Source organism: Perognathus longimembris, unplaced genomic scaffold (genome assembly GCF_023159225.1).
Source record: "Perognathus longimembris pacificus isolate PPM17 unplaced genomic scaffold, ASM2315922v1 HiC_scaffold_4160, whole genome shotgun sequence".
NCBI lineage: Eukaryota > Metazoa > Chordata > Mammalia > Rodentia > Heteromyidae > Perognathus > Perognathus longimembris.
In genome coordinates, this window is record NW_025959447.1 from 1 (window position 1) to 21,125 (window position 21,125).

Consider the following 21,125-nt stretch of genomic DNA (forward strand, 5'->3'; position numbering starts at 1 on the left):
GGTAAAGTGGGGTTCACGTGGTAAAGTGGGGCCTGACTTCAAAGTCTGGCACTTCAGTAATACTGAAGGTACAGGAGTTCAGGGTGCTAGTTGATTATAATGATCCATGTGGTCACTAGTCTTATATGTAATCAGAAAGTATGGGCTTTGTGCTCATTGAGCTAGACCTGCATTCTGAGCTTAGCTGTCATAGATACTGGAACAAGTTCTTTTTTTTTTCATTAATTTATTGTCAGAGTTATGTACAGAGGGGTTATAGTTTCATATGTGGCGCAGTGCATACATTTCTTATCCAACTTGTTACCTCCTCCCTCATTTCCCCCCCACTTCTACCCTCCCTGTTTCCCTCTCCCCCTTGAGTTGTGCAGTTGGTTTATACCAGATAATTTTGTAGGTATTGCTGTTGCCTTGGTTTGTCTTTTTATCCTTTGTCTCTCGATTTTGCTATTCCCTTTCCCTTCCCTAGTTCCAATACACATATATGCAATATCCAGGGCACCAAAATCACAGTGACATCAGAGGTTAACCACAGGAAAGAAAGACAAAAGAAAAGGGCATATTTTCAAATGGTATGTTGAAATCACAACAGTGTTAAACCACTTGTTTCATAACTCGGAGTTTATTTCACTTAGCATCATTTTATGTGTTCATATGTACATAGCTATTGAGCTATTGTGCTCTTCTGCTAGGATAGTCCTAGACGTGTACTAATTATTCCTGATAAGGGAAACCATAAAGTCTGTGTTTCTTTGGGTCTAGCTCACTTCACTTTGTATGATTTTTTTCCATGTCCTTCCATTTCCTTATGAATGTGCAGTGTCATTCTTTCTGACAGAGGCATAGAATACCACTGTGTATATGAACCACATTTTCTTGATCCACTCATCTACTGAGGGGCATCTGGCTTGGTTCCATATTTTAGCCATTACAAATTGTGCTATGATGAGCATAATTGTGCTGGTGGCTTTAGTGTGATCTTGTAATCTTTTGAGTAGATGCCCAAAAGTGGGCTTCTTGGTCTTAGGGGAGCTCTATGTTTACCCATACTGCTTCCCAGAGTGGTTGAACAAGTTTACACCCCCACTCACAGTATAGTAGGGTTCCCTTTTGGCCACATCCTCTCCAGCATCTGTTATTATTAGTTTTCTTGATAATGGCCATTCTTATTGGAGTGAGGTGGAATCTCAATGTTGTTTTGATTTGCATTTATTTTATGGCCAGTGATTTTGAGCACTTCTTCATGTGTCTCTTGGCCATTCTGGTTTCCTCTTCAGAGAAGTCTCTTTTTATGTCTTTAGCCCATTTGCTGAGGGGGCAGTTGGTTCTTTGAGAATTTGTTTGGAGGAATTTAATTTTTTTGAGTTGTACATAGATATGAGGCCTTCCTCTGTTTGTTGTATGGCCAGTAAAGATCTCCCAATCTGTGGACTTTCTATGTATCTTGCAAGCTATAGCCTTTGCCATGCAGAAGCCCTGCAGTTTGATGCAATCCCATTTGTCCAACCTTTGTTTGATTTGTTGTGTTTCTGGGTCTTTGTTAAGAAACTTTCATCCTGTACCAAGGAGCCCAGGTGTTTCTCCTATTCCTTCTTGTAAAGTTTTCAGGGTATCTGATTATTACCTTAAGGTCTTTGATCCATTTGGAATTGATTCTGGTGCAGGGTGGTATATAAGGATCTAGCTTTAGTTTGTTACAGATGTTGAACCAGTTTTGCCAGCACCGTTTGTTGAAGAGGCTGTCTTTCTTCCATCCTATTTTTTTTTTAGCTCCTTTATCAACGATTAAGTAGGCATAGGTCTGTGGGTTAATTTCTGGGTCTTCAGTTCTGTTCCATTGGTCCTCAGACCTGTTCTTGTGCCAATACCAAGCTGTTTTTATTACTATAGCTTTGTAATACAGCTTGAAGTTTGGTACTGAAATTCCTCCAGCACTGTTCTTTCTGCTTAAAATTCTTTTTGCTATTCAGGGTCTTATTTGGAACAAGTTCTTATCTGTATAATTGGAATCATGATAATACTTCATAAAACTGATATGGGGATTAATTCACCAGCTCTTAGTAAGTGCTCAATTAATAGTATATCTTGTCTGGATACTTGATATGTAGCAAAGTACTCTTTTGTGATACTGCTGAACTGGGTAGGATTATTGACAGAAGTTGTCAGAAGTTAAAAGGAATGTCTCAGGAGTAAGAAAACCTTGACTATCTGGAAGTAAGAAAAGATACCGATGATTAAATAAATCTGCTAAAGAATAAGAACAGAAACCAAGAGTCATGCTTAGTTTTCAGTCAGTAAGAATACAGATATGACATTTTGATTTTTTTTTCCATTAATAAGCTCTCCTTTAAATTTATCACAGGCTCTGTTACTGTCAAGGTCCCATCTTCTCCTCAAACCTATTTTACAGTTATCAGGAAAAGAGGTTGATATGAACCCAGAAGTCAATGTTCAGGAAGTGGCTGAAGATGATAAAGATGATGGTGTAACAATTATTGGTAAGGAGGCTGCATTTTCCCTTGTATGGACTTGCTACTGTTGGTTTATAAGTAGAAATATGGTATAGTTCACTTCGGTCATAGTCCTTTTGTTCTTTTTCATTCTCACATTTAATGTTGACAATTATCATAGCATGATATAGACAGTTAGTTTGAAAAGACCTGCATAGATTATTTTAGAACCCTCCTTCCTGCTATCCTAGATAAAACTGATTTGAAAAATTGTCTGGAATGGCTGCTTTCTAATTCTTGGACTTAACCGGCAACATGTGATGCAAGATTAAAGATAACGTTACATGATTAAATAGAATTTTATTGAACTTATTGGTTTGCTTTTTTAGTACAGCAAACTCTCAGTCCAAAAAGATTCATGTATTTTCCATTACATCCAGCTACACAGATTGTTAATACTATTCTTTTCTTATAGATACAATGTTTTAATAAGCACTATAGTAAATGCTGGTGGATTTTCTATTAAATTCTCACAGAATGGCATCAAGAACACTTAAATTACTCTGTAGGAAGATGCTTATTACTTCATAATTATTATGAAGCTCCTTAAACTACTTGTTTTTATTTATTTGTTATGTCTTGCTGGTTCTGACCAACAAACTCTGCATAAAGAAATGCTCATGCAATAATCTATCATATTTACTATCTCAGTGTCAAATAATTAATATTCCAACACCACCTGAGGTGAGAAATGGGTTTATTGACAAGTATTGTTAGTCTGAAGATCTCTTCCCCAACCTCTGCTTTTATAGGCTCATTGTGGCCCAGGGCTTTTAAAGAGATACATTCTAAGAGATAGATAGCAAGCAATCAGAATATGAAGATAAGTACCTTCAGGGCTTTATACCTGTCTTTTGACAGGATTACTGCAAAAGGTCAAACACTCAGACAGTATCATTCAAACACCAGCCAGATCTGCAGTCAATTACAGTCTCCATAGTGTTCTAGAGTTTCCACAGGGTCCTGTGTTTGGACCCTTATTTTCTAAACCAGGAAGGGCCAAATTAAAAAGAGGTCTTTTGTACTCAGTGTACTCAGTGTAGCAATCAAGGTTACAGTTGGATATTGTACTTCATGCCTAGGATTTCAGCTACATGGGAGACAGAAATAGGAGGCTCACAGTTCAAGCCAAATCCATAATACTAGCCTAAATCTGGCCTGAACAAAAGCAGGAAACCCTATCTTAAACACAAGCTAAAACTAAAAGATTCCGCTGGGGGTGGAGGAGAGACATGGCTCAAGTAAGTATAAGACCCCAAGTTCAATTCCCAGTGCTAACAAAAAGAAGGGAAAAATAGATACTGATTAGCAGAGTCTTAGAGTTCTGGAGGGCACTCTGCACAGCTGGACCCCTGGTAGCTCTGGGCATTGTCTCTGAGAGGTATATTAAGGGGTTAGTGTGGAGGGTGCTCATATGAAGAGGCAGCAGTCTTTCTTAGAGCAACTCGTATTTTCTTTTCATCTTTAAACTATTTGGTCCCCAAAAGGCCTCAAGCCTTTATTTATCATGTAGATGAAATAATTGAAGCAACTCAGAAAATCAGAGCAGTTTGGTTTCCCCCACCACCATAAGATTTCCACTCTGAAACTTAATTTTAGAAATAATGAGCAGCTTTATATGTGACTTGTTGTTATAAGCAGCTGAGCTCAGCTCATCTGGGCCTTCCTCAGAGAGCCTTTGAGGCAGAGAAGCGGAAAGACTACCCTCTATGCTATGAGGTTTGCATTTTTTCTGTAGCATGACTTCTACTGGGTAATTTCTACAAGAAGCCAGGCCAGTAAAATTTAGTCCTCTAGGCTCAGGCTTCCCACAGGATTTTTATGTACCACGCGGTAATTTTATTTATTTATTTCAGTTTTTTTAACTTTATAAACATACTTCAATTGTTTTGCTATTAAAATCTTAAAGTTTAAATTGCTTATTATAAATGTATCAAAAGGAAATTGCCTGGGCTGGGGATATAGCCTAGTGGCAAGAGTGCCTGCCTCGGATTACACGAGGCCCTAGGTTCGATTCCCCAGTACCACATATACAGAAAACGGCGGCGCTGTGGCTCAAGTGGCGGAGTGCTAGCCTTGAGCGGGAAGAAGCCAGGGACAGTGCTCAGGCCCGGAATCCAAGGCCCAGGACTGGCCAAAAAAAACGAAATTGCCGAAATACTGGCCTTGTATATGTAATATTGCTAAATTCTTTTATTAAATACAGTATGCTATGCTTTCTGAAAGTAGAATTAGTCTTTTGATTTGCATGCCTTTTCTCTTTTCCATTGCTTATTGTACTAGCTATAATTTTAGTATGATGCTCAATAGAAGCCATGAAAGCAAGGATAATGAAGTGAAAAAAATCCCAAGGTATTGCTGGACACTGATGGCTCCTACCTGCAAATCTACCTATTCAGAAGCTAAGTTCTGGGGGTCACAGTTGAAAACCAGCCCAAGCCAAGTCTGTGAGACTATTCAATTATGCACACACACATACACACACACACACACACACACACACACACACACACACACACACACACCAGAAGTAAAGCTGTGTCTCAAGTGGTAGAATGTTAGCCTGGAGAAAAAATGCACAAGGCCCTGAGTTCACCCCCCAGACTGGCACACACAAAATAATATTTTTTCAATGTATATCCTACAAAATTAAGAAAAGTGAGGGAAAGGAAAAGGAGTTGGTTGGGAGGGATGGATGAAAATGCTGAAAGAGGAGACATTGATCAAGATGAATTTTACTCATCAACTACTTTATTGAATGGCAACTCCTTTGTACAACTATTGAAAAACAACAAAAATATTTTTTAAAAAGTTCTTAACTAGACACTAGTGGCTTATGTTTATAATCTTAGCTAGTCAAGAGGTTGAGATCTGAAAATCCTGGTTCAAAACCAGCCCAGGTAAGGAAAGTCTGTGAAAGTCTTATCTCCAATTAATTACCAAAGAAGCCAAAATTGGAGCTGTGGCTCAAGTAGTAGAGAGCTAGCCTTGAACATAAAAGCTCAACAGCAGTGCCCAAGCCCTGAGTTCAAGTCCCAGGACTAGCATAAAAGTAAACAAAGCAAAACATATTGCTAATAATAGCATTGTTTTTATTAAAAGATTCCTTTTTCATCTATTGAAATGATAAATCCATTTATAGAGTGAATTGCACAGGTTGATTTCCTATTGATAAAAAGGATTCATGTGTCCAGTTTAAATTCTTTGTATGGTGTATCAACTTTGGACACATCTTGCCAGATCCAATTTGTCAAGACTTCATTAAAGTCTTATCTCTGATGAATATTTGCCTGTAGTTTGGTAAGCTATAGTTTTTTTTTTAATTCACTTAGTGTTTTTTATTCTTAGTGAGCTATTATTTGAAATCAGATCTTGGCAGCTTTTCAAGTTATGGGCTTAAGTAACCCACTTGCTTCAGCTTCCCACAAAGGTTTATTAAAGGCATGGATTACCAAGCTTTAAGATTATTTTTATGGTAAAAATTAGAAATATATAGTCTATATATTTTATGCTTTTCAGCAGTAATGGAGTTAGAACTCAGGGCCTTCTGATTCCCAAACAGATGACCTACCCTGGAGCCACGCTGCTTGCGTCCATGGTTTTTCTCTCTAGCGTGACTTCTTTCATGACTCAGAAGGTGATGTAGTTGAGTGAAGGCTTTATCACAAGCTTATAGCTTATAGCGAAGCCATGGGCAGAGAGGCCAGACTGAGCATATCTGCACTTTGCCCACTGACAGCACTCCTGCGGCCTGAGGAAGACCATCTGCCTCCTGAGGTTTTACTCAGAGTAAACCATCCGCTACGAGGGGGCGTGTCGGTGGGCGGGGCCGGGGCGGAGCTGTCTTCCAGAGGCGGCGCAGCGGCAGGAAGCTCCCGAGCTTCCCACGGAGTCAGCGACCCCGGAGAAAGCTCCCGGACTGGGCCGGCCGAGTGGCAGGACTCAGCGTTCTGATTCCGGCGACTTCCGGGCGGCGGAGCTCTGCCCCTCCTTTCTTTTCTCTAGATCAGGTCTCCTTCTGGCTGCGCTGGACCTGCGCACGCGGGGGACTTCCGCATCGGGCCCTCCAGCCTCCCGCAGCGTCCCGCAGCGCCCTGGCGGGCAGCAGCCTGGGTGGTAGCGGCGCGCTTGGTGCTCGGCGCCAGCACCTGCTACTGCCATCTACAGGCTGAGGCGGGGCCCGCGGCGAGGCGGCCGGGGGCATCGGCTGAGCCCCTCTGGATCTGCAGGTAAGGCGGGGGTGGGGTGGGGGTGGGGGGGTGGGGGGGGCCTGCCCGGCAGGTGTACGGCAACTGACACCAAGGCCTCCCTGGCCAGGGCGGGCCCAGTGGCTCCTCTGAGCTCGCAGTGAAATCAGCGGCCCAGCGGGAGGAGGGCGGGGAGCCCCAGTGGAGAGGGCAATCGCCCCCTGAGAGAGTGGGCAGTCCTGAGCCACCTCCTGGCATCAAAAAGATGGCCCCAAAGTCTTCTGCCTGCTTCAGGCGTCAAAGCAGAGGACTGCCAAAGGCCTGCTGATGGCCTCCTGCTTTAAAGCTTGCTGTGGGTCTTTGTGCTGTGGAAGGGATGCCGGGACTGTGGTGGGGACAGCTGGTGGGAGGGGGTGGGGGGGGGGCTAGAGCCAAGGATGAAATTCTACTTGTGCCAGCATGGGGGCTGTTCTGCCTGCAGTTTATCCCGCCTGGGGGGGAGGGGGAGGGAGAGAGATGCTGGAAACTGGAACTATTGAGAGAGAGAGACAGAGAGAGACAAAGAGACAGAGACAGAGACTGAGAAGAGAGGGAAGGAGGAGGAAGACCAGGAGGGGGAGGGGGAGGAGGGGGGAGAGGAAGGAGAGGAAGAGGAGGAGGAAGGGGAGGAGGAGGCTGGAAACTGGAACCTTGCCTGTGAGAGACACTGGATATAGGTCTGTTTACAAGGTTGTCTGCTGGATATGGGTCTGTTTAGAAGGTTTAAATCGTCATGGTTGAGTTTGAGGATATCAATTTTTGCTAGGAAAGCATCCAATTCTTCCAGGTTCTCGATTTTGTTGGTGTCAAAGTTTGCAAAATAGTCCCTTATTGTGTTCTGGATTTTGATTGTTTCTGTGGTGATGTTACCTGTTTCATCTCTGATCTTGTTTATTTGGGTAGTGTTGCCTTTGTTTTTTGGTCAGATTTGCTAGGGGTCTGTCTATCTTGTTAATTTTTTCAAAAAATCAACTCTTCATTTTGTTGATTCTTTCGATGGTTTATTTTTACTCTAAGTCATTTAATTCTTATTTGGTTTTAGTTATTTGCTTCCATCTATTGGCTTGGTGTTTGGCTTGTTGTTCTCTTTCTGGGAGCTTAAGGTGATCCCTTAAGTTTTTGAGTTGCTATTTCTCCAGTTTGTTGATGTAGGTACTCAGAGATATAATTTTTCCTCTGAGTATCTGCCTTTGCTGTGTTCCAAAGGAGCTGGTACTTTGTGTGCTCATCTGAGTTTAATCCCATAAACATTTGGATCTGTGTTCTAATTTCTTCAATGACCCACTTATGGTTCAGCAACGTGTTGCTTAGTCTCCATGAATTGTGGGATTTTCTGTGGTGACTGTTTGAGTTGAGCTCTAATTTTATTCCATTGTGGTCTGAGAGAATGTAGGGAATGATTTCGATACTTCTGAGTTTGTACATATTTCTTTGTGCCCTTTGTGTGATCTATTTTGGAGAAAGTTCCATGAGCTGCTGAAAAGAATGTGTATTCTGGTGTTGCTGGATGAATATTCTGTAGATCTTGGTTAAGTCTAGTTGGTCCATGCAGTTGTTTAGTTCTGAGGTTTTCTTTGCTTCGTTTTTGGTGTGTTGATCTGTCCAGATGTGACAGTGGAGTGTTAAAGTCTCCAACTATCAATGTGTTTGGATCTATGAGTGTTTTTAGAGTCAGTAGTGTTTGTTTGATGAAGTTGGGTGCTCCTGTATTTGGGGTGTAGATATTTAGGATGGTTATATCCTCCTGTAGGAGAGATCCTTTTATTAGTATGTAGTAACCTTCTTTGTCTCTTCTTACCTTTTTAAATTTGAAGTCAATTTTATCTGATACGGGGATTGCAACTCCAGCGTGCCTATGGGGGCAGTTTGCCTGGTAGATTTTATTCCAGCCTTTCACTTTTAGAAGATATTTGCTTTTGCTGGATAGATGTGTCTCTTGGAGGCGGGTTCATTTCTCTATCTTTATTGTAATCTTGATTATTTTCCATGTGTAGTATATTTTCCATGTGTAGGACTTTCTGTAAGCTGGTGTGATGGAAATATATTGTTTCAGTTTTCCTTACTGTGGAAGACTTTTATTTGACCATTTGACCTTCAGCTATGAATGAGAGTTTAGCTGGGTACAGTATTCTTGGTTGATAGTTTTTTTTGTTTTGTTTTGTTTTGTTTTTAGGGTGTAGTATACCTCATTCCAGGCTCTCCTTGCTTTCATAGTCTCTCCTGAGAAGTCTCGGGTAATTCTGATTCATTTTCCTTTATATGTGATTATTTTCCTCTCCCTCGAAGCTTTAAGGATTCTTTCCTTGGACTGCATTGATCCTGTTTTGATCAAAATGTATAGGTGGGATGTCCTATTCTGATGTGGTCTGTCTGTTTGGGGTTCTAAATGCTTCTTGTATCTGGATAGGCCTATCATTCTGGATATTTGGGAAATTCTCAGCTAATATTCTGTTAAATAAGTTGCCTATTCCATTGACTTCTTTCTCTAGGTTTTCCTTGATACCTATTAGCCTTAAATTGGGCTTCCTGATTGTATCTTGGAGCTCCTGGAGTGATCTGTTTTGCTGATTGGATTGGTTTTGTATAGTTTTTTGTTCTTTCTCCATAGATTGTAGGGAATCTTCAGTTCCTGAGATTCGATCCTCTGCTTTATCTAGTGTGCTCTGTAGGCTAGCTACTTGATTTTTAATCTCCCTTCCTCTTACTGGTCTTTCTTGATGGCTTCCAGGTCTTAAGTCCTGTATGGACTTCTTTACTTCATTAATTTGGTTCTAAGTGCTGTCTCTCAAATCTTTTAGCTGGGTAGCTCTCTTGGACTCTTGAAGTTCATTTATCTTTCTATTTGTGTTGGCCATGAAATCCTCTATTACTTTATGGACGGATTGATGTATTAATCTTTGGTTCGCCTCCTCATGCTCTAGAATAGCTGTCTGAAGAGATTCAAACTTTTCATTTAACATTTTTATCAGTAGAGTTGTAGAGCATTTTGAGGGTTCTCTTCTAGGTCTTTGATTGATTGCTCTGCTTCCTTCTTCTTTTGAGCGGGAGATGAGATTCCCTTGTTTGCCATCTTTCTTGTGCTTCTTCTGCCCATTTTGGTTGGAAATGCCAATTTACAAGCACCAGTGAGCACCATTTAAGATCCAAAGCAGACCTTACCAAGCACTGTTGTATAAATCTTAGAAGTTCACAGTTATATACAGATATCTTCCTCTCTTTTTTGTATATAAAAGCAAATTTGGTGTGCCAGAAGAATATAATTTTAATGTAACAACCAACCCCGAACCCTGTATTCAGTAGTTACTTATTTACCATTATAACCCTATGAGCAATTTTTATTCTCATATTTAGTTCTTTTTGGACTAGTGGGATTTCTCTATGAACCTCTTTGACTCACTCGTATTGAACAAGGATACCCTCTATCCTATAACCAGGGGTCAATGGAGTCTGGAGGTCCTAGAAGTAAATTTAGGAGGGTAAGTTAGGGGTATTGAAGAGAGTAGAGTAAAATGAATGGGGGATGATGATTTTGGTTAGTTTCAGTGAAATGGAAAGGTGGAGAAGAGTAGAATCGGTAGAAAGAGCGAGGTTAAAATAATAGACAAAATGGAGAGTCAACAGAAAAGAGTAAAGGTATTAGTCAAAGGAAAGTAATTTTAAAGGGGGTGGATCTACTCTGACCCTCCTCCCCTAATAGTTAAATCCTGGGCTCTGTGGTTAGCACAGCTTGCAGGTAGGACTTAGGTGTCCTCTGTAGTTGGGGGAAGCTGAGCAATCTCCGGAACCGTAGCTCCTCCCATCTGCTGTGGGGACTGCTGCCTTTAAAGTCTGGCTCTGAATAGGCTTGGACTCAGCCAGGTGGGGCGCCTGGGGCCTGGTTTAGCTGGCTGAGAGCTGCTTGCAGTGGGGGAGGTTCCTCCCTCTTGGGCAGGGTGACCTCCTAGGCAGAGCTGGCTGTGGAATTCAGCTGTTTGCTGGTGAGACTTGGGCGTTTGTAATGGAGCTGTTTATCTGTCTCAGGAACTGTTTACTCTCCTGTCTGTTTGCTCCTTCCTGCCAGTAGCTGCTTGCCACTTTGGGTTTGATTTTAGAAATTCCTGCTGCTGGAGAGTCGGCAGCCACCGAGTCAGCGGGGCACCACTGGCTGAGTTTACCTGAGTCTGTGAGTCTCAGCCCGAGGAGAGATACTCCCACGTGGGCAGAGGGATCGTCTTCTGAGCAGAGCTAGCTCTCACTGTTCAGTTACTCTTGCCCTTTGCAAAGATGGCCCCTGTATTGGAGTCACCCCCCACAAGGGAGGGGATTCCTGGTTCCTGCTAGAGTCCACCACTCAGTCTCCAGCAAAAAAGATGATAAAAGGATGATTTATTGGGGAAGTAAAAAGCAAACCGACTGGCCAGAGTCGCAGCCCATACTCGAGACCTGGAACTGTGACCACGTGTTGCCTTTCAGGCCTGGTTATATAGGCAAACATCACATAGTCAAACCTGCCACACGCAGGTGGCCAATGGGGTTACCACCCTTACAGAGCGTGCTATGTCATATGCAGGTGGCCAATGGAGTTACAGTCTGTCTCCCAGTATCTGTTTGAACCAACCTATTATTCTAGTTAGAATTGTATTTGGTGGGGCTCCCAGGATGCAGGTGAATACGCCTACTCATGGAGGGCACAGGTTTAACCTTGAACATTCCTTGAACCTTCCACATCTCAAGAGGTCAAGTGCTTTACACAATCTTATCACAGCAAAGGGGAACTTCCCTGGATAGGGCGGGGAGATCTTAGTGAAGATGGAATTGGCTTCTGCTCTCTTTAACTAATCTTGAATGGAGTCAATCTGATACCCCTCCAACAGCCAATGATGGCGCTGGCCAGATCTGACCTCCCTATTACAGCTCTTTCATCCTTGCTTTCCCCAGGCCTGCTTTATTTCCAGTCTGCTCTGGCCAGGTCTATGCCAGAGGCAAAGATGGCACTTTGCTCTGGTGATGGGGGAAGGGCTGCCTTCTGTGGATGTGAGTGAGAATGTCTTTCATGGGGTATTCACACTTTCTCTGCTATTTTGGCCATTTCATTGTGTATATGTACTACATTTTCTTGATCCACTCATCTACTGAGGGGCATTGGGTTGGTTTCATATTTTAGTTGCAGTGCTCAGCCTGCTATTGGCATCTGTCTGCCGCCGTCTGGAGGATTTCTTCATGGTCGCCACTGTGTGCTTTAGGTGCGCGGGGTGTGGGGCGCTGTGCCAGCGCTAGTGTGGCGGCAGGACACCACCTGGAGCTCAAATCTGTGTTTCAGGCCAGCAAAGTCGATATTTCCTTTCTGGCCAGAATCCCTGTACTGTTATAACTTACTTGGGCTGTCTTTCTAGGAGTAAAAGTTTCTCTGGGATGGGAAAACTGCGATGTCGGAGGGAGCTTAGCTAGGGCTCTGCTGCTCCTCAGCTGTCTTCCTGGAAGTCACTTTTGAGACCTTTACAGTTAAGTCTTTGAAAAATGTTTCTTAAATTCATGATTTTTTACTTTTAAAATTATGGGTGGAAGTAGTGTTGTGCCAAGTCGTGAAACCACCACCAAGAAGACCACCGAGACTCAGACATTCCGAAATGCAAAAGCAAGGCAAGGCTTTATTTAAGCGAGCTGCAACTTGGGCCTCGTCCTACCCACCGACACAGCGGAGGTTAGGAGGAAGCCCCGAGCTGTGATTACACAGGGCTTATATAGGGAAAGAACAGGGTAACAAGAATCAGGTGTTCAAGCAAGCAAGATTAGGACACAGGTACAAATCTGATTGGCTCAGGGTTCGATTCTAAAATGGGGTTCACGTGGTAAAATGGGGCCGGACTTCAAAGTCTGGCACTTCATTTCCCCCTTTTTCTTTTTGGTACCTTGGGAGCCAATCATGGCTCCATTCTGTCCATTTCAATGGCTTGCATGTCTAGGGGATGATATAGAGGTAAGTCATGGGCCAGTAGGGCCCAATGTAGTAACCAAAGGGCCTGTCACCATTTCTTACAAGTATAGTCCTCTGTACCTCTGTTTTGCATTCCTCTAGTTTATCCTGCCTCATCTTCCCAAAAACAACTCTGGTCCCTCGGTTTTAAAGGGGTGCTGATGGGTGAAGATCATCCATCTTCTGTAACTCTTCAGGCTGACTCAGGGGCGTTGAACCTTACCTAGCCAGGAACATATAACCTTAACTTTACCTCTCTCTCTTAACTTTAACTCTCTCTCTCCCGTTCCTGTGTAGGAGCAGACCAGACAACCCCGAATATAGAGTGGACTGGACGGGCGCCCGTTAGAAGGGCCTCCCGGTCCAGTCCTTCAGGTTCACGGTGGTAGTGGGAAGCCTGAGCCCCCTGTGGAGGGGCTTGAGGTGTTCTCCAAGTCCTCCAGGACTGCCCATATGAGCGTGTCCACTCCGGCTGGTCCTTCACTACCTACAGGTTCAGATTCAAGTGGCTGGCCTAAACAGAAAACAAAACTACAAATCACACAGACACAGACACACAGAATGAACAGCGCTATTTTCTTACCTTCGGAGTCTGGGGTCTCGGGGGTCTCTGGGGCTATCCCGGACGAAACCCCAAATGTTGTGCCAAGTCGCGAAACCACCACCAAGAAGACCACCAAGACTCAGACATTCTGAAATGCAAAAGCAAGGCAAGGCTTTATTTAAGCGAGCTGCATCTCGGGCCTCGTCCTACCCACCGACACAGCGGAGGTTAGGAGGGAGCCTCAAGCTACAATTACACACGGCTTCTAAAGGCAAAAAACAAAGTTACAACAATCAGGTGTTCAAGCAGGCAAGATTAGGACACAGGTACAAATCTGATTGGCTCAGGTTCGAGGCACCCCAGGGGTGGTCAGAGTTAAGCATTCCCAGTGGTTAGAGTTCTAGACCGACTGGGCCCTAATGGGCTTATCCTGGGTCTGCTCACAGGCCTGCTTATCTCAGGTTCACGTGGTAAAGTGGGGTTCACGTGGTAAAGTGGGGCCTGACTTCAAAGTCTGGCACTTCAGTAATACTGAAGGTACAGGAGTTCAGGGTGCTAGTTGATTATAATGATCCATGTGGTCACTAGTCTTATATGTAATCAGAAAGTATGGGCTTTGTGCTCATTGAGCTAGACCTGCATTCTGAGCTTAGCTGTCATAGATACTGGAACAAGTTCTTTTTTTTTTCATTAATTTATTGTCAGAGTTATGTACAGAGGGGTTATAGTTTCATATGTGGCGCAGTGCATACATTTCTATCCAACTTGTTACCTCCTCCCTCATTTCCCCCCCACTTCTACCCTCCCTGTTTCCCTCTCCCCCTTGAGTTGTGCAGTTGGTTTATACCAGATAATTTTGTAGGTATTGCTGTTGCCTTGGTTTGTCTTTTTATCCTTTGTCTCTCGATTTTGCTATTCCCTTTCCCTTCCCTAGTTCCAATACACATATATGCAATATCCAGGGCACCAAAATCACAGTGACATCAGAGGTTAAACCACAGGAAAGAAAGACAAAAGAAAGGGCATATTTTCAAATGGTATGTTGAAAATCACAACAGTGTTAAACCACTTGTTTCCATAACTCGGAGTTTATTTCACTTAGCATCATTTTATGTGTTCATATGTACATAGCTATTGAGCTATTGTGCTCTTCTGCTAGGATAGTCCTAGACGTGTACTAATTATTCCTGATAAGGGAAACCATAAAGTCTGTGTTTCTTTGGGTCTAGCTCACTTCACTTTGTATGATTTTTTTCCATGTCCTTCCATTTCCTTATGAATGTGGCAGTGTCATTCTTTCTGACAGAGGCATAGAATACCACTGTGTATATGAACCACATTTTCTTGATCCACTCATCTACTGAGGGGCATCTGGCTTGGTTCCATATTTTAGCCATTACAAATTGTGCTATGATGAGCATAATTGTGCTGGTGGCTTTAGTGTGATCTTGTAATCTTTTGAGTAGATGCCCAAAAGTGGGGCTTCTTGGTCTTAGGGGAGCTCTATGTTTACCCATACTGCTTCCCAGAGTGGTTGAACAAGTTTACACCCCCACTCACAGTATAGTAGGGTTCCCTTTTGGCCACATCCTCTCCAGCATCTGTTATTATTAGTTTTCTTGATAATGGCCATTCTTATTGGAGTGAGGTGGAATCTCAATGTTGTTTTGATTTGCATTTATTTTATGGCAGTGATTTTGAGCACTTCTTCATGTGTCTCTTGGCCATTCTGGTTTCCTCTTCAGAGAAGTCTCTTTTTATGTCTTTAGCCCATTTGCTGAGGGGGCAGTTGGTTCTTTGAGAATTTGTTTGGAGGAATTTAATTTTTTTGAGTTGTACATAGATATGAGGCCTTCCTCTGTTTGTTGTTATGGCCAGTAAAGATCTCCCAATCTGTGGACTTTCTATGTATCTTGCAAGCTATAGCCTTTGCCATGCAGAAGCCCTGCAGTTTGATGCAATCCCAATTTGTCCAACCTTTGTTTGATTTGTTGTGTTTCTGGGTCTTTGTTAAGAAACTTTCATCCTGTACCAAGGAGCCCAGGTGTTTCTCCTATTCCTTCTTGTAAAGTTTTCAGGGTATCTGATTATTACCTTAAGGTCTTTGATCCATTTGGAATTGATTCTGGTGCAGGGTGGTATATAAGGATCTAGCTTTAGTTTGTTACAGATGTTGAACCAGTTTTGCCAGCACCGTTTGTTGAAGAGGCTGTCTTTCTTCCATCCTATTTTTTTTTTAGCTCCTTTATCAACGATTAAGTAGGCATAGGTCTGTGGGTTAATTTCTGGGTCTTCAGTTCTGTTCCATTGGTCCTCAGACCTGTTCTTGTGCCAATACCAAGCTGTTTTTATTACTTTAGCTTTGTAATACAGCTTGAAGTTTGGTACTGAAATTCCTCCAGCACTGTTCTTTCTGCTTAAAATTCTTTTTGCTATTCAGGGTCTTATTTGGAACAAGTTCTTATCTGTATAATTGGAATCATGATAATACTTCATAAAACTGATATGGGATTAATTCACCAGCTCTTAGTAAGTGCTCAATTAATAGTATATCTTGTCTGGATACTTGATATGTAGCAAAGTACTCTTTTGTGATACTGCTGAACTGGGTAGGATTATTGACAGAAGTTGTCAGAAGTTAAAAGGAATGTCTCAGGAGTAAGAAAACCTTGACTATCTGGAAGTAAGAAAAGATACCGATGATTAAATAAATCTGCTAAAGAATAAGACAGAAAACCAAGAGTCATGCTTAGTTTCAGTCCAGTAAGAATACAGATATGACATTTTGATTTTTTTTTCCATTAATAAGCTCTCCTTTAAATTTATCACAGGCTCTGTTACTGTCAAGGTCCCATCTTCTCCTCAAACCTATTTACAGTTATCAGGAAAAGAGGTTGATATGAACCCAGAAGTCAATGTTCAGGAAGTGGCTGAAGATGATAAAGATGATGGTGTAACAATTATTGGTAAGGAGGCTGCATTTTCCCTTGTATGGACTTGCTACTGTTGGTTTATAAGTAGAATATGGTATAGTTCACTTCGGTCATAGTCCTTTTGTTCTTTTTCATTCTCACATTTAATGTTGACAATTATCATAGCATGATATAGACAGTTAGTTTGAAAAGACCTGCATAGATTATTTTAGAACCCTCCTTCCTGCTATCCTAGATAAAACTGATTTGAAAAATTGTCTGGAATGGCTGCTTTCTAATTCTTGGACTTAACCGGCAACATGTGATGCAAGATTAAAGATAACGTTACATGATTAAATAGAATTTTATTGAACTTATTGGTTTGCTTTTTTAGTACAGCAAACTCTCAGTCCAAAAAGATTCATGTATTTTCCATTACATCCAGCTACACAGATTGTTAATACTATTCTTTTCTTATAGATACAATGTTTTAATAAGCACTATAGTAAATGCTGGTGGATTTTCTATTAAATTCTCACAGAATGGCATCAAGAACACTTAAATTACTCTGTAGGAAGATGCTTATTACTTCATAATTATTATGAAGCTCCTTAAACTACTTGTTTTTATTTATTTGTTATGTCTTGCTGGTTCTGACCAACAAACTCTGCATAAAGAAATGCTCATGCAATAATCTATCATATTTACTATCTCAGTGTCAAATAATTAATATTCCAACACCACCTGAGGTGAGAAATGGGTTTATTGACAAGTATTGTTAGTCTGAAGATCTCTTCCCCAACCTCTGCTTTTATAGGCTCATTGTGGCCCAGGGCTTTTTAAAGAGATACATTCTAAGAGATAGATAGCAAGCAATCAGAAATATGAAGATAAGTACCTTCAGGGCTTTATACCTGTCTTTTGACAGGATTACTGCAAAAGGTCAAACACTCAGACAGTATCATTCAAACACCAGCCAGATCTGCAGTCAATTACAGTCTCCATAGTGTTCTAGAGTTTCCACAGGGTCCTGTGTTTGGACCCTTATTTTCTAAACCAGGAAGGGCCAAATTAAAAAGAGGTCTTTTGTACTCAGTGTACTCAGTGTAGCAATCAAGGTTACAGTTGGATATTGTACTTCATGCCTAGGATTTCAGCTACATGGGAGACAGAAATAGGAGGCTCACAGTTCAAGCCAAATCCATAATACTAGCCTAAATCTGGCCTGAACAAAAGCAGGAAACCCTATCTTAAACACAAGCTAAAACTAAAAGATTCCGCTGGGGGTGGGAGGAGAGACATGGCTCAAGTAAGTATAAGACCCCAAGTTCAATTCCCAGTGCTAACAAAAAGAAGGGAAAAATAGATACTGATTAGCAGAGTCTTAGAGTTCTGGAGGGCACTCTGCACAGCTGGACCCCTGGTAGCTCTGGGCATTGTCTCTGAGAGGTATATTAAGGGGTTAGTGTGGAGGGTGCTCATATGAAGAGGCAGCAGTCTTTCTTAGAGCAACTCGTATTTTCTTTTCATCTTTAAACTATTTGGTCCCCAAAAGGCCTCAAGCCTTTATTTATCATGTAGATGAAATAATTGAAGCAACTCAGAAAATCAGAGCAGTTTGGTTTCCCCCACCACCATAAGATTTCCACTCTGAAACTTAATTTTAGAAATAATGAGCAGCTTTATATGTGACTTGTTGTTATAAGCAGCTGAGCTCAGCTCATCTGGGCCTTCCTCAGAGAGCCTTTGAGGCAGAGAGCGGAAAGACAACCCTCTATGCTATGAGGTTTGCATTTTTTCTGTAGCATGACTTCTACTGGGTAATTTCTACAAGAAGCCAGGCCAGTAAAATTTAGTCCTCTAGGCTCAGGCTTCCCACAGGATTTTTATGTACCACGCGGTAATTTTATTTATTTATTTCAGTTTTTTTAACTTTATAAACATACTTCAATTGTTTTGCTATTAAAATCTTAAAGTTTAAATTGCTTATTATAAATGTATCAAAAGGAAATTGCCTGGGCTGGGGATATAGCCTAGTGGCAAGAGTGCCTGCCTCGGATACACGAGCCCTAGGTTCGATTCCCCAGTACCACATATACAGAAAACGGCGGCGCTGTGGCTCAAGTGGCGGAGTGCTAGCCTTGAGCGGGAAGAAGCCAGGGACAGTGCTCAGGCCCGGAATCCAAGGCCCAGGACTGGCCAAAAAAAACGAAATTGCCGAAATACTGGCCTTGTATATGTAATATTGCTAAATTCTTTTATTAAATACAGTATGCTATGCTTTCTGAAAGTAGAATTAGTCTTTTGATTTGCATGCCTTTTCTCTTTTCCATTGCTTATTGTACTAGCTATAATTTTAGTATGATGCTCAATAGAAGCCATGAAAGCAAGGATAATGAAGTGAAAAAAATCCCAAGGTATTGCTGGACACTGATGGCTCCTACCTGCAAATCTACCTATTCAGAAAGCTAAGTTCTGGGGGTCACAGTTGAAAACCAGCCCAAGCCAAGTCTGTGAGACTATTCAATTATGCACACACACATACACACACACACACACACACACACACACACACACACACACACACACACACACACACACACACACACACACACACACCAGAAGTAAAGCTGTGTCTCAAGTGGTAGAATGTTAGCCTGGAGAAAAAATGCACAAGGCCCTGAGTTCACCCCCCAGACTGGCACACACAAAATAATATTTTTTCAATGTATATCCTACAAAATTAAGAAAAGTGAGGGAAAGGAAAAGGAGTTGGTTGGGAGGGATGGATGAAAATGCTGAAAGAGGAGACATTGATCAAGATGAATTTTACTCATCAACTACTTTATTGAATGGCAACTCCTTTGTACAACTATTGAAAAACAACAAAAATATTTTTTAAAAAGTTCTTAACTAGACACTAGTGGCTTATGTTTATAATCTTAGCTAGTCAAGAGGTTGAGATCTGAAAATCCTGGTTCAAAACCAGCCCAGGTAAGGAAAGTCTGTGAAAGTCTTATCTCCAATTAATTACCAAAGAAGCCAAAATTGGAGCTGTGGCTCAAGTAGTAGAGAGCTAGCCTTGAACATAAAAGCTCAACAGCAGTGCCCAAGCCCTGAGTTCAAGTCCCAGGACTAGCATAAAAGTAAAACAAAGCAAAACATATTGCTAATAATAGCATTGTTTTTATTAAAAGATTCCTTTTTCATCTATTGAAATGATAAATCCATTTATAGAGTGAATTGCACAGGTTGATTTCCTATTGATAAAAAGGATTCATGTGTCCAGTTTTAAATTCTTTGTATGGTGTATCAACTTTGGACACATCTTGCCAGATCCAATTTGTCAAGACTTCATTAAAGTCTTATCTCTGATGAATATTTGCCTGTAGTTTGGTAAGCTATAGTTTTTTTTTTAATTCACTAGTGTTTTTATTCTTAGTGAGCTATTATTTGAAATCAGATCTTGGCAGCTTTTCAAGTTATGGGCTTAAGTAACCCACTTGCTTCAGCTTCCCACAAAGGTTTATTAAAGGCATGGATTACCAAGCTTTAAGATTATTTTTATGGTAAAAATTAGAAATATATAGTCTATATATTTTATGCTTTTCAGCAGTAATGGAGTTAGAACTCAGGGCCTTCTGATTCCCAAACAGATGACCTACCCTGGAGCCACGCTGCTTGCGTCCATGGTTTTTCTCTCTAGCGTGACTTCTTTCATGACTCAGAAGGTGATGTAGTTGAGTGAAGGCTTTATCACAAGCTTATAGCTTATAGCGAAGCCATGGGCAGAGAGGCCAGACTGAGCATATCTGCACTTTGCCCACTGACAGCACTCCTGCGGCCTGAGGAAGACCATCTGCCTCCTGAGGTTTTACTCAGAGTAAACCATCCGCTACGAGGGGGCGTGTCGGTGGGCGGGGCCGGGGCGGAGCTGTCTTCCAGAGGCGGCGCAGCGGCAGGAAGCTCCCGAGCTTCCCACGGAGTCAGCGACCCCGGAGAAAGCTCCCGGGACTGGGCCGGCCGAGTGGCAGGACTCAGCGTTCTGATTCCGGCGACTTCCGGGCGGCGGAGCTCTGCCCCTCCTTTCTTTTCTCTAGATCAGGTCTCCTTCTGGCTGCGCTGACCTGCGCACGCGGGGGACTTCCGCATCGGGCCCTCCAGCCTCCCGCAGCGTCCCGCAGCGCCCTGGCGGGCAGCAGCCTGGGTGGTAGCGGCGCGCTTGGTGCTCGGCGCCAGCACCTGCTACTGCCATCTACAGGCTGAGGCGGGGCCCGCGGCGAGGCGGCCGGGGGCATCGGCTGAGCCCCTCTGGATCTGCAGGTAAGGCGGGGGGGGGTGGGGGGGTGGGGTGGTGGGGGGGGACTGCCCGGCAGGTGTACGGCAACTGACACCAAGGCCTCCCTGGCCAGGGCGGCCCAGTGGCTCCTCTGAGCTCGCAGTGAAATCAGCGGCCCAGCGGGAGGAGGGCGGGGAGCCCCAGTGGAGAGGGCAATCGCCCCCTGAGAGAGTGGGCAGTCCTGAGCCACCTCCTGGCATCAAAAGATGGCCCCAAAGTCTTCTGCCTGCTTCAGGCGTCAAAGCAGAGGACTGCCAAAGGCCTGCTGATGGCCTCCTGCTTTAAAGCTTGCTGTGGGTCTTTGTGCTGTGGAAGGGATGCCGGGACTGTGGTGGGGACAGCTGGTGGGAGGGGGTGGGGGGGGGGCTAGAGCCAAGGATGAAATTCTACTTGTGCCAGCATGGGGGCTGTTCTGCCTGCAGTTTATCCCGCCTGGGGGGGAGGGGGAGGGAGAGAGATGCTGGAAACTGGAACTATTGAGAGAGAGAGACAGAGAGAGACAAAGAGACAGAGACAGAGACTGAGAAGAGAGGGAAGGAGGAGGAAGACCAGGAGGGGGAGGGGAGGAGGGGGGAGAGGAAGGAGAGGAAGAGGAGGAGGAAGGGGAGGAGGAGGCTGGAAACTGGAACCTTGCCTGTGAGAGA

General features: G+C 43.0%; 1 long non-coding RNA gene across 2 annotated transcripts; it reads left to right on the forward strand.

Moving 5' to 3' along the window:
• Nucleotides 1–2,410: 2,410 nt before the first annotated feature.
• Nucleotides 2,411–20,267, forward strand: LOC125344737. Of its 2 annotated transcripts, XR_007209628.1 has the most exons (4): nucleotides 2,411–2,495; nucleotides 6,513–6,736; nucleotides 16,062–16,196; nucleotides 20,243–20,267. It is a non-coding gene; the product is annotated as an uncharacterized LOC125344737 (long non-coding RNA). The 2 variants fall into 2 exon arrangements; XR_007209627.1 differs by lacking the exon at nucleotides 20,243–20,267 and having other exon boundaries at nucleotides 16,062–16,228.
• The last annotated feature ends 858 nt before the right edge of the window (nucleotides 20,268–21,125 follow it).